Source organism: Ambystoma mexicanum, chromosome 4p (assembly GCF_040938575.1).
Source record: "Ambystoma mexicanum isolate Mex_15411 chromosome 4p, UKY_AmexF1_1, whole genome shotgun sequence".
In the NCBI taxonomy this organism is placed as follows: domain Eukaryota; kingdom Metazoa; phylum Chordata; class Amphibia; order Caudata; family Ambystomatidae; genus Ambystoma; species Ambystoma mexicanum.
This window is the reverse complement of record NC_090927.1, coordinates 305,578,667-305,592,288: the sequence shown is the minus strand read 5'-3', so window position 1 is coordinate 305,592,288 and position 13,622 is coordinate 305,578,667. Positions and strand designations below refer to the sequence as shown.

The 13,622-nt window shown below is 44.0% G+C and overlaps 1 long non-coding RNA gene across 1 annotated transcript in view; it reads left to right on the top strand.

The window, feature by feature from the left end:
- Positions 1–3,992, top strand: part of LOC138453222 (uncharacterized) — a 55,611-nt gene extending 51,619 nt beyond the window's left edge. Inside the window, exon 2 of the long non-coding RNA XR_011260376.1 lies at positions 2,874–3,992. This is a non-coding gene — a long non-coding RNA (uncharacterized lncRNA). The remainder of the gene's footprint in view (positions 1–2,873) is intronic.
- Positions 3,993–13,622: the final 9,630 nt, after the last annotated feature.

Genomic DNA, 13,622 nt, shown 5'->3' with positions numbered 1-13,622 from the left:
CTGGGAGTGCTGTACAGAGGGGCCTCCCCTGGGGGGTGACACGTAGGGTGCAGTCATGGCAGAGGGCTGGCATGGGTGCGGGATGCAGGAGAGGGAGAAAGGGACGGGAATTCAGACTGAGGATAGGTAGTATTGAGAACAGTGATTGGCAAGATGTTGTTAAACTGCCCTTCCTGAAGTGTATGATGGAGGCGTCCAGTCTTATCTGCATTGGTAACTTGTCCCAGAGACGATGTGTGGAGCAGAAAAGGCTTCTTTCATGTTTTTCTCACCCTTGCAATTCTTTGTTTCCAGTTCAGGATGATGAGATTTTTGGTGGTGCCCTGGCCTCCAGGGATTGTAGGATTCACTGCTGGTAGTGTGGTGCTTTGGTAGTGACTACTTTTTGGGTGTAGCGGGCTGTCTTGAACATGATGCTCGCTGAAGAGGCAGACAACACGGCTCTTTGAAGACACCAGTGGCATTGTTCCTTTTTCCTTTTCTCCTTCCACCACACTTGTTCTTTCTTTTCTTGTTTCACTTTCTTTCTTTCTCTCTTTCTTTCTTTGTTTCTTTCTTTCTTGGTTTCTTTATCACCTTTCTTTCTTTTCCTCCTTTCTTGCTTTCATTCCATCTACCAATTATTGTTCTTATTTTTTCCTTTCTACCTTCTAACCATATATCTATTTCCTTTTTCTCCTACTTTCTTTTTTCCATTCATTTTAATGTTCTCACGTTCTCTTTTTCTTTTTTTCTCACTCTTTCTTGCTTCCTTGTTCTCCCTTTTCTTCGTTTTCTCTTTCAACTGGTAATACCAGCTGCACCACTTTCAACTTTCTTGCCACCAGTGCAATTATCTGTTGGAGGACACATTAGAAAATCTGATAAACCAAATTGAAACCGTTGTCAAACATTTTTCGAAAAGTAAGAGCAACCTTGCTTACCAACCCGTAATAAGATGCCAGGGGACGTATTAAGTCTAAAATAAAAAGCAGAATATATAGTGCAATAGTTAACACAGATATTCAGCCTCACTGGATGGACATATGTTCTCTATTTTTTGTGGTAAGGTGGGTCCTCGCCAAACTAGCATTTACCCCCAGCCGCGGCCTACGGACATGCCATTGTGGACGTTTGGAAAAGAAACCACTCAAAATGCACCATTGTTTGTTGCTATGACAACAAATAAAAATGAGGATTTAAAGTAAAATAATACCAGAAGACTTCATTTAAATCCCCGCTCCCATCACCATTGAAGGCTCACTGAATGGCCAATGAAAACATTTCCATCACGCTCACCAGCTGATGTGAGGGTGACTATTCAGCCACAACGTTAATAATCTTTCATGAGCAAATGAGAAAAATAAATGTTCCGAAAAATAACTGATCGTGGTGGCATAATGACCAATAGGAGAGGATGCTGTGACCTGTGAAGTGATTCCCTCTGTAATAGGCTCACTCCAGAGATGGGCTCCTCCAGGCTGGAGGAGTGCAGAGACTTGGTCACCAGTGCTGGAAAGGGCCGATTCTTGAGTGCTCGCATCAGGATCTCCAGGGACCGGAAGTAAGGTTGGTCTTCCGTTATTTCAGTTCGATTTCCCATGCTGCAATGCTTCGTCCACTAGGAACATCGCACAGAAAACAGCTGCAAGAATTTTAAACATGGTAAAGCTTCAACTGTGTTGAAAAAAGCATAGAAAGTAGGAATTAGAGAACGAATGAAAGATGGAATGGTGGAAAAAATAAAAGAGAAATAATTAAAGTCCGAAAGGAAGAAAGAATAAAAAAGAAGGGAAGCAGAGAAAAAGAGAAAGAGAGAGTGAAAGGCAGAAAGAGAGAGTGCACGGCAGAAAGACAAAGAAGTGAGAGACAATGAGTAAGAGCATGTAAGAGACAGAAAGAGAAAGAGTGAGACAAAGTGCGAGAAAGAGAAAAAGAAGGAAATTAAAAGAATGGCACAAGGAAAGCAAAGAGGAAAATATTGCATGAGGCAAGTAGGATTGAATGTATGAAAGAAAGGCAGAAACAAAGAGAGAGACGACCTCAAGGACACCGAAATTGAAATGAGAATGGAGGAGATGCAAAGAAAAGGAAAAGGACGGAAAGAGAAGGATAGGTGGAAGGGAAGAAAGGAAAAGAGAATAATGAAAGGAAAAAGAAACAGATATAAAAAAAGAAATATGAAGTAAGAAGAACAGGAATAGAATGAAATCAGAATGGAAAGAAGCAAAGGCTTGTGGAAAGAGGGTCGCAGTGTCATTGCAAAATAGCATTGCACGTGTGCTGCTTGTGAATGAATCCGTTTATTTATTGTATGATTGCATGGAGTTGAATTGAAAATGGTTTTCGTTTAGACAATGATTGATACACTCATTGATGCCTAATTGATGCATGCAGGTACTTTCGAAAACCATGAAAGGTAATGAAAGTCCATGATTGATACACTGCAGTGTCAGGCATTCCCTCTGGTTGTAAACGTGTCCTCCTGTGATCAGTTTAGTCTACCACTGAGACTTTGTGACCAGAGCCACAGCACAATGCAAGGCACTTGACGCTTGATGTCTGCACTTACCCTTGCACTTGCCACCAGCTGGCCTCACTTTCTATTTATTGGTTTTTATTTATATTACTGTTGATCCCATGTACTGAACTCCCGCCTTCCCCCTGCACTTTTCCTTTCCCCCCACCCTGCTCTTGTGTGATCTCAATGTCACCTGGCCTAGTAAGATCGTTGTCTCTGTCCTCCCTGGCTCCCCCTGCCTTGCCTCGTCGCGCCTTGAAACACTTGTGTATAGGCGCATTATAAATGCCATATCATATCATAAAAGAAGGCAGTATAATTCACCAAGCTGTCACTGGCAATTACTTTAATGTTTTAAAATATCTCATTTCAGGATACCTCCTCTTTAAGGAACACTGCAAAGGTGCTGGCTGAACACACACCAAGAGGGTTTGCCATGAAGGGAAGGATTTGGAATCAGGACAACTCTGAAAAGCAGAACAACATCTAAATTCAGGAATTCTGGAGCATGGGACGCTGATCTAGACATTAAGGACAAGGAACCATGATCAAGAAATGATGATGGAATAGGAGGCTTTACATCTGATGAATGATCTCGTGCCTCAGGTGGGATGAATGTTAAACCTAAACCTGGCCTGCCGGGTGCCGGTGTCCAGCATCCGCCGCCCAGCCTTGATCTGCAAAGGTGGAGATGAAGCAGCGTGAGGAATCCTGGGAAACTGTACATCAAAACGGATGCAGGCTGCCAAGACTTCAGAAAGGACCTGGATGAGAGGATCATTCTGAAATGCAGTCCTAGAACCGCCAGGTCACTAAAGTACTACTCCAGATACATTGATATGAAAGTCCAGTACTAGATAGACCCCTCAGGCATGGCTGCAAGGGTGGGAACAAGAGCGGAGAAGCGAATCGTGCCAGTCATCTTGTAACAGCAGTGCGTTAAACAAGGTTTGCCAAGAGTGGTGCCCAACTACAGGTTTCACTCATTGATTATGTGCTGCTTCCCTGGTAAACCTTGTTCAGTCACACAGCGGACAAACCTCTGGGGCCCTCATCAACGTCCCCCACCGCAACACCACAGCCATGCTGGAGCCCCATGACACGCCACTCACGTGTGCACGGCCTGTATGAGCCATGTCACAGCTGCATCTCTCCCAGAATTGAGAGTGGATCTTAAATGTTTGCAGGGAGAAACGAACAGCGATATTCTGATCACGCATGCGTATAAAGAAAATGTTAATCCACCCACCAACACAATACACGTGCCTGATGCCTACTTAAGAAAGGGAATTTAACTTATTGAAATTATAGCAATATATAGGCTGCCAGGGGGCAGAGAGAGAGGTGAATTGTCCATTTTGCAATCTTCAACAACCTGCACTGTCAATGGAATGAGAACAAGAACTACTCAAACGCAAAAAATTCAAACAAAAAAGGTTTCAGTTCAAAAGTTCTGTATTCCCAAATAAGCAATACAAATATCCATAATTAATCTGTCATGCCTCTGCTTTTTTCAAATGTTCGAATAAGACACCATCTGCCTGAGCACTTGTTTTCAGGAAAACTGCTCCGACTGCTGAACGTCTGGTGCTGAAGCCTGCACAGGCCCCCATCCCAGTGCTCGGCTGCGGGGTGCAGAGTGACCCAAACCAGGCCATGCTAGTCACTGATTGGCTGCACCATTCATCATTATGCATGCTAATAAGAACCCATGGATGCCAACATCCACATGCCTGTGACGTGTGTCTGTGCGCACGCCCCCAGGAAGTGACCTTTCACACCACCAACGAGGTCACAAAAAGTGCCCTCAGATGGCCTTTGGCTCTGATGGCGATGCAGAAAGTGGCGTTGCGGATGCAAAACCGTTCAATAAAATAATGAACAATGTAGACAAACAAACAATGTAGACACATGACTATTTTAGGTCCCAAACATATGTCGGGCCTGATTCAGAGAGCATTTTTCAATGGGATTGTGCCATTATACAAGCCTTCTGTGAATCAGGCCCAAGTGGCGCTGTCTCGATAAACCATGTGTGGATTGATATCACACGGGTAAACCCAACAACAACAAAGGCCAGGAGCACTGCCTTCATATGCCAGTCTAGTTTCCCATAGCCAGTTACTGCCATTGCATGGCTGGTCAAGGCGTATATGCCAAGTATGATCATATTATAAATACAGCCCCACATTCCGAAGTACTGCCATAGTATGCCAAGTGCCGCTATTGCCATTGTATGCGTGTTCTAGTGTCATATGCCAAGAGTCGACATAATGTGTAAGGAAGAGCAAGAAATATCAAGTTACTTCCATGATATGCCAAGCTCAGGCTCCTATAAACAGATACTATCAGTTCATGAATCGTATGCACTACCTTGCCACAACTAGACACAATATGTAGGGTTAAATGTAGGTGAAATCTTCTGCACCATGTATGAAGTAAGGCCCGGGCCTCGAGGTGAGAACTGCTTTCCTGTAACCTGCCACCAGGTTGGTACATGCTAGCTGAGCACAGGCGCCAGAGAAAAACATGAATGAATAAAACAGGTATACATCAAAAACATCTGAAGAACCATTGCATAGCCTTCATGTACAGTCAGAAGCTGTTAACATATAAAAAAGTCAGACATCTCATAAGCACTTCCGCAAAACTCCCATCTCAATGGAACCTGTTGAATAACAGGCCTAAATGTTTCAGGAAATACACTAGATGACATAAAGAAACATTCTATTAAACAGAACTTGAAGAAAACTCCAGAAACTTAAAATGACTGGAGATGACAGAAATCAGATCAAGCTCATCTGATACCAGAGTAAATCTGAGCGCTAATATATTGTTAATTCCCTTACTTTGTAACAACTCACAGTTGGGTGTCCTGTTTTATACGGGGAGTCAGAATGTTGTTGGTAACCTTGGGTACAGTGGGTGAGGGAGAGTAGAGAAACATTTTACAGGTACAACAATTTATTGAGGAGAACAAACTTCTTGGACTACGTCAATCAGGTTTCCGCCCAGGTCACAGTACTGAGACAGCCCTACCTGACCTAAAAAAACCAAATGGACGATGCGAGAGACAAAGGGAAACCCGCTCTCCTCCTCCTCCTAGACCTATCGGCCGCATTCGACCTCGTCAACCACCAAATCCTATGCCACCACCTCTCCACTACAGCCAACCTCTCCCCAAACGCCGCCGCCTGGATCGCCTCCTTCCTGCAAAGGGGGACCATGCAAGTTTTCTCAGACCTTGCTTCAGCCTCGCCCACCATTATCCTATGCGGCATCCCACAACGCTCATGCATCTCGCCACCCTTTACAACATTTTCACACGGCCCCTCTTCCTCATCCTTGACTGTCTGGGTATTTCATACACAAACTACGCTGATGATACCCAGATCCTCCTCACCCTAACAGGAGACTATGATACTGACTCTAAAACACTAAACCACATATACAACACAATTCAAGCATGAATGGCAGCTAATGGCCTATGCCTCAACTCAAGACAAAACCGAGCCACTCATGGTTGGCTCTAAGGAAACACTTTAGAACCTTGACTCCCAATTCAGTCATTTTACGATTGACAGCATTAAAATCCCAGTGGCATATTCAGTAAAAACACTAGGTGTCTATCTGGACTCGAATTTAACGATGATTAGGCAAGTGAACACCATTATCTCAACAGCAGCCTACCATGCCAAACTGCTGACAGCAGCCAGACCCTTCCTATCTAAGGATAACTGCATCACAATTGCCAGAGCAATCACAGGATCAAGACTTGACTACTCTAATGCACTGTTCCTGGGCACCTCCACCAAAAACATGACCAAACTTCAAACTGTACAAAACAGCGCTGTGAGAGTAGACATTGGAATACCCAAGAAAGAGCACATCACAGCCGGCAGCTAGGAAACAGGCACACTGTCTCCCAGTAAGAGAAAGAGTCCTCTTTAAAGCACTTGCCCTCACCCATAAGAGCATCCACCACACTGCCCCACCCTACCTCTCTGAGAGAATCCACCCCACTAGATCCATCAGACCGAACAGAACACCATATGCAAACATGCTCACGATCCCTAGAGTCAAGAGAGCGAGAGCGGGGGGGTCCGCTTCCCATACCTAGCAGCGCTACAATGGAATGTTCTACCACCACCCTTGCGAGCAGAAGTCTCCCACCTAGCATTCCGTAAAGTGGTGAAAACTATGCTCTTCAACTAAAACTCATCCAAGACAGGAACTCTACTTATCTTCACACTGGGAATAAGCATACCTAGACACCTGCATAATATGTTTTAAGCTGAAATCTTTATTTGAATGATGGTATAATGAAGGCATAATCTACTCTAACCCTGAAACTGTACTTCTGTATACCTGAATTATGTTATCATCACATGCATGTAACTCTTCTGTAACTAAGACTGCCACACGCAACAGTGCTGTGATGCCTTTGGGCTGTATGTGCGCTATACAAATGGGAAAATAAATAAACATGGGATGAGCGACAAATCCTGAAAGTCGCAGAGGGCAGGGAAACTTCACCGGAACCTGGTGGTACAGAGCCCAACCTGGCCATGAAGGGACATGCAGCCCCGTCTAATATGGCTAGGTGGCATTGGGCAGATGAATGACGATGATTGAACAGCTCTTCTATCATGCCCTAAGAAATCGGATAGCCAGACGGTACTCATTTCAGGTGTATCACTGATCAAATATCACTTGCACCCTGGCCAAAAATGGCCGTCATTGCTCAACCAACATCGTGTTGAAGAATTGGTGATTCAACTGGTCTTCACCTGGACACTAACACTGCAGTGAGTCACCCTGACCTCCTATTTATAAAATGCAAATCTGACCCATTTCCCAGTGCTACCAAAACAACCCACTCTCTCATTACGACTAAGAATGGGAGTGAATTTCACTAATGAATGGGAAACATGGAATTTGACCAATTCCGCATTCCTGATGGACTCTGAAAATACTCTCTGAACAAAGTTGTGCAAATATTCTGTGTAATTGTGTATCTGCAAGCAACGGTTCAATTAGATGTGGTTTGAAGGAAGGGGCTGTGTAGTGGTGGGTGGTGGTGGTGCTCACAAAGCTCCTACATTGAAACTAATAGTATCTGTTCTTCATTCAACTGCCCATCCATTTATATTGGGGGTTTTCCGATAGCGCAAGTGCAAAAGACGGAAGCAGCTGGGTAGTCAGTGCCATGCTTAGGACTCTTTGCGCGCTAATGTGAAAAATCCATTAAACAATCAGAGGCCAAATGTATCCTCTTCCCTTTCCTTGCTTGGCCGGCTTCCCTTTCACTCCCAACTTAAATTTAACTTCCTCTGTCTCGCTTTTAAATCTCTTCATGATCTCGCCCCCATACCTTGCCCCTGTCCTTTCTTTCTACAATCCTTCTCGCTCCCTCCGATCCGCTGATCTCTTCTTACTCACGGTTCCACCATCCCCTTGTGCTTCTTCTCATTTCCGATCCTTTCAGCTCCTTGCCCCCCTACATTGGAACTCTTTACCTCTCTATATCCGTTCCATTCCCTCTTAATCCTCCTTCTGCACCATTCTTTCCCTCCTTCCTACATCTCCCTACCATCCCCATTCTCTCTCATCCCTCCTTCCCTCCTCCTGAAATCTCTCCTTCTACCCCCGCCCTGACTTCCCTTACCATTTCCCTCTCATTTTCCCTCGCTTGTATGCCTCTTTTTCGACCTTGGTAAATTGTTCTACATACTATTTTTGATGGTTTGTTTCATGATTTTGTAATTTTATGATTCTATGCTATTCTAATGTATTCTTGTTGTTACAATGTAAAGCGCTTTGGCGTAAATTGCTATATACACTTAATAAATACAAATAAATACAAATTAAGTAGGTTTGCATTTGCAAAAGCTGTATTATAATAATCTGGTGACTTTGCCGATGAAAAGCCCACATTTGCAAAGAAAATTACTCTGAGCCGCGAGCAGAAAATGGTAAGATACTAGGTATCTTCCCCTCCTTAAGACTCACATCGAACAGTGCTTTGCGACCAGTGGTGGCTGGAGAATTTATGAATGAAGGAGCATAAATGTATGTGAGTAATATGTGGGAGGGACTGACCACAGCAAGGCATGCAAACTATCCAAAGGAAGTTTGGGGGTTATCCATCCGAGAAAGTTTGTAAAACAATGTGTTAAAATTTTTCATTTTACAGCATTTTATGTGAAAAAACACAGTTTGCAATACATTTTGTATGCTAGCACATGAAAAGACCCAATAGATGCAAGTTACCAAACATGTATAGGACCATTTTCCAACACATTTTCACTATGTCTTTACCCACAACATATGCCAGTATATGAAACATGTTCATGCTGGCAGCACCTATACATGGCCATGCAAGCGCACCTATGAATGCCAGTATTACCATAAAAGGACTCCCACCAGTAAAAAATGCCATGCCACAGAATGAAAGTATATCAACACTAGCTGTACCAAGTGATTACACTTATGTTTGCTTATACCTTTGATGCAAAGTAAAGAAATGCCATGACACACAGAGACTGTATGACAGTCTAGCCACATAATAACTGTGAGAAACCTGAAGGTGTCTCACTTGCTAGTCCCGGGGATCTGTCATCCAGGCTGCCAGGGCATGGCCATTGCTATTGGCTCCAGTTCCTGAGGGTGGACCAGTGCGGGAGGATCACCTGGATAGGGGATCTTCAGGGAGTGAAATGGGACGCTGACGGGTGAGACACAGTACCCCCTTCCTTATGACACCTTTTCCCCTTCCAGCCCCATCGGATATTTAGAAAATCTACTCCTCCCCTCTTTCCTACACAAACACCTTCTCACACTGCGAAAGGCAACAAACTAACACCAGAGCCATTTATCTGACATGTCCCACCACAAGGGTCAGGCAGAGTCAGGCAATTGCCGATAACTACACACACCTGACGCCCTTTCCCTTCCCCACAGGGATAAAAGGTAGAGCATGAGAGCACAGTTTGAGCGAGGCCGAACGCATGAGGAGGCAGCTCTTCTGGGGCGGCAGTTCAAACGGAGGAGAACGGAGGTGGAAACCGAAAGGACATCAAGGAGGGAATTACCCTTGCCCATTCCAACCCAGAGTTGCAAAGCCTTCAATAAAAGAACAGAATGACTGGGAGTTGCAGCTGGCGATTGGTGTGACAGATGTCAACGGTACACGGGGCCCTCCTGCACTGATAGCCAGGGCGGGGAAAATAGCTTACCACCTTGATACTGTCCTTCACTCCAGCGGAAGAAAAGCCAACGAGTTCAGCACAGCCGGTGAGTCAGAGGAAACCGATAGTGGCCTGGACTGTATCAAGCTCAGAGTTGCAGTGGCAACATTTGCGTAAAAGAAAAGAAGATAATAGACCAAGTTCTTTTGTGAACAACTGAGGTGTTAGGATTAGAGGGGTCCGGCGCTGCATAGGCGCTCTTTCCAAAGATTCTAACGAATGCCCCGCTCCTGAACAAGGAGGATATGTTGAGCTGAGAAAACTAAAGGAACCAAGAGTCCCTAGGGGAGGCCAGTGAGAGATGTCAAAGTGGTCATACTAGAGTAAAGTCAAAACCCCTCGTACAGTTGAAGGCCTTTGACATGTTGTGAAAATGAAGTGAACTGTGTTACTGAGGGAAACACCAGGAAATGTGTGATAGTGTGAAACCTGCACTTGTCAACGAATCATGGAGTGACCCAGCGAGGCATAACCACCCGTTGGAAGTCTCTGTGAGAATTGGCAATTGTTTTGGGAGGCAGGTGAAGGAAGGTCTGAGCCTGAACGAGGGGGACCTAACAAAAGTGGAGAAGGTAACTCAGAGGATTGTTTAAAAAGACATTAAGATTCCTGAATATTACAAGATGATGATGCTGTGAACTGAAAAACTAAGTGAACTCCATTGTGGTGACAAACGGGAACCCGAATGAGGGATGTCCACAGTGAGTTGTTGGTCTGAGCCCGATGGTGGGAGGCTGATGTTGTGAAGGGGATCAGAGCCCGGATGAGGGGGATCCATGCGTGAAGAGTAATCACCCAATGTGAAGATTAATAGAAGGAACTTTTGTTTGTTGTTTGTGATACATCAGGTCCTCTGAAGCAAGAGAGTTTGCATAAAAGAGTCTTGGGCACAGAAGGCCCTGATATTGGAAAAAGGAACTGTAAACTCTGGCCGGGGAAGCCCAGAAGTGTCCTGTGCTCGAAATTCCTGACTTGTCCCGTGCTTCAAACGTGAGGAAGTGAGACCCCGACCATAACATCCTGACTTATCATTCGAGAACACTTCTTTCTTTCTTTGTGAACTTCATCCCACACTATTTTGCAGCATAGCGCTAAGGATTGGCAATAGGTTTTTCTTAGTATAGGCACTTTTTATTTGACTAGACTCCACTAGGAATGTATTATTATTATTTGATGGTCGTAGCTTGCTCCCATCTTAGATTTAGGTTTAGTTTAGGCGTTTATCTCACCCATTTTTGCAGTCTGATAAACACCCTTGAACTGTGATCATTTGTGTCTGTCTTGCTTTGATACCATGCCTTCCTTCCATAACACTCATCACATTTGCTTTGCGCTTGATGTCAAGTTAAAAAGTAACAAAGGCCATATCACAGTAAGGACGTAAATGCAAACCAACATCATAGGTCAAGCAAGCCACGTTATAAAATGTATCATGCTTTCTTTACCCTTGATATCAAGTAAAAATATCATGCCACATTAAGAAAGTAAATGCAGACTAGCACTACTAATGTAGCTAGGTCTAGCTACGTAACAACACTTAGGTTTGTTTTTCCCTTGATGCCAAGTAAACAATTCCATGGCACATTAAGAAAGTATATTCAGACTGACACTGAGATTGCCAGTCTACACATACCTTTGTAATGTGGGATGGCATTTTGTACTTGGTATCAATGGTAATGCAAACATAATAAGTGTTATTATCTAGCTAGACTGACCTACATGACATATAGGCCAGTCCAGCCAGGTAATAACACTTATCATCTTTGCATTACCATTGATGCCAAGTACAGAATGCTATGCTACAATATGAAAGTATATGTAGACTGGTACCACAAAGTAGGACAGTCCAGAAACATAATAACACATATCATGTTTGCTTTACCCTTGATGCATAGTAACTTTGGATCAAGTGTAAAACAAACATGATAAGTGTCATTATGTGGTTAGACTGGCCTGCATTCAATGTAGGCCAGTCTATCCTCGTAATGACACTTATCATGTTCTTTTACCCTTAATGCACAGTAACTGTGCATTAACATTTCACTTACCATTTTTGCTATACCCTTGATGCATGGTTTTGTGCATCAAGGGTAAAGCAAACATGAATGTCATGCCCACAGCAACCCACATCCTTAAACATAGCAGTCGGGGCTGACACACATATACACTTGCACACACAAATACACTTGGACACACATTCTTTCACCTGTGCATTCACACATCATTCATAGAACAACTTGCATAACACCAACATGCAAACATAACTACATACACATTAAATAAATGAAATACAGTTATTTTACCTGCACTTAGGACCAAATGGTCCTCCCCTCTTCTATACAACATAGACACACTACCAGACAGGGAAGGAGCGCTGAATGGTTTCACTTTGCTGGTCTGAGGCAACAGAAGCAGCACCCACCCATAGGTGTGGGCCACCACTGTTTGTGATGAACTGTGCAGTGACAAGGAATGTGAAGGAATACCAGCTGACCGGAGAAGGCAGCAACAATCTGCAAAGTGAAAATGGTCCATCGAAGACCGCTTCCATTTTGTGACATTTTGGCACATGAGGCAAATTTGTGGGTGAAGGCAGCCGGCATCTGAAGAGTGTTACCACAATCTGTTTTACAAGTAACATTTACATCTCTTTAGGACTTGATAGAGGGAACTCCTTTTATACGGAATAATCACAATAGTACAGAATCAGAAATGTGGTAAACCTTGTCTTCATAAACACAAGATCTACCCTAAAAAATATCATTAACATGCTCTACCTAATCTAGGATCAAAAGCAAGGCCTGCTCTGGCTCACTGAAGCCTGGATTCTGGACCACTATACAGCATCCATAGTCACTAAGCAACCATCTGGTGAGAAACAGAACAGGCAAAATAGCCCCTCTGATGGACCTGATCCTTTATCAAGTCTGAAGGCATTCCCTTACTTGTGGAGCTCTTTATTAAAGGAGCCACGAGCCACATATTATCCAACACAGTAGTAGTAGTACCATATTTGCCTCCCAGGTTATAGCCCCTCCTTCCTCATTAAATAGCTTGGACACACAGACAGCTGCTGGTAAGCGGCATCTTTCTGTGAATTGAAGATATTAAAAACAATGCAGCTCAGGTCTTCCTCACCAACATATCCAACCTGGGCCTCGCCCAGTGGGTCAATGCTCTCATTGAAATGAATGCACATGCCCTCACACATTGGTCTCCACTAACATTAATCGTGTGTGCCATTATATGCTAGCCTTATATAGGGCCAACCTAACTGTGAATCAACAGAGCACAAAGGGAATACATTAATAGGGTACAAGCATATGTATACAATTGGAAGTAAAGACTGTCACTGTTAATAGAAGGTCATGGAGAGAGGGGATATAGAAGGTTAAAAGCAGGGTTACAGGTTAATGGGGAAAGGTGGACTCGTTCTTGATTAGCTTGTTGTAGGAGCTGCACAATGCTCCAACTGAACCCATTTTCATGTGAGTTTGATGCCATCTCCCTTTCCTAACTACACTGTTGAGTCTAGGGGTCTGCCTCAGCCATTTCCTATGTTGCCTTTTCTGCTTTCCGTCCCCCCAAACGTTACAAGCCACATACTGACCCCTAGCAAAGTGCTGTTCCTCCCAGAAAGTCAAAGCAAACCACCTTAGCAGAATCCCATCCTTATCTTTCAGGAGCGCTAGGAACATTACCCCTGGCAACTTTACCAGAACCTTCTCAGTACTGCTACCCTCCACCAAACATTTACAGGATCATGAAATGCTCCCCAACCTCATTAACATGGAACTGTGGGTAGAAATGTGACTGCAGACTTTCCTGAGTGGCCCCCTTGCCATAGAGCAGGTAATGTAAGCTGTGTTTGT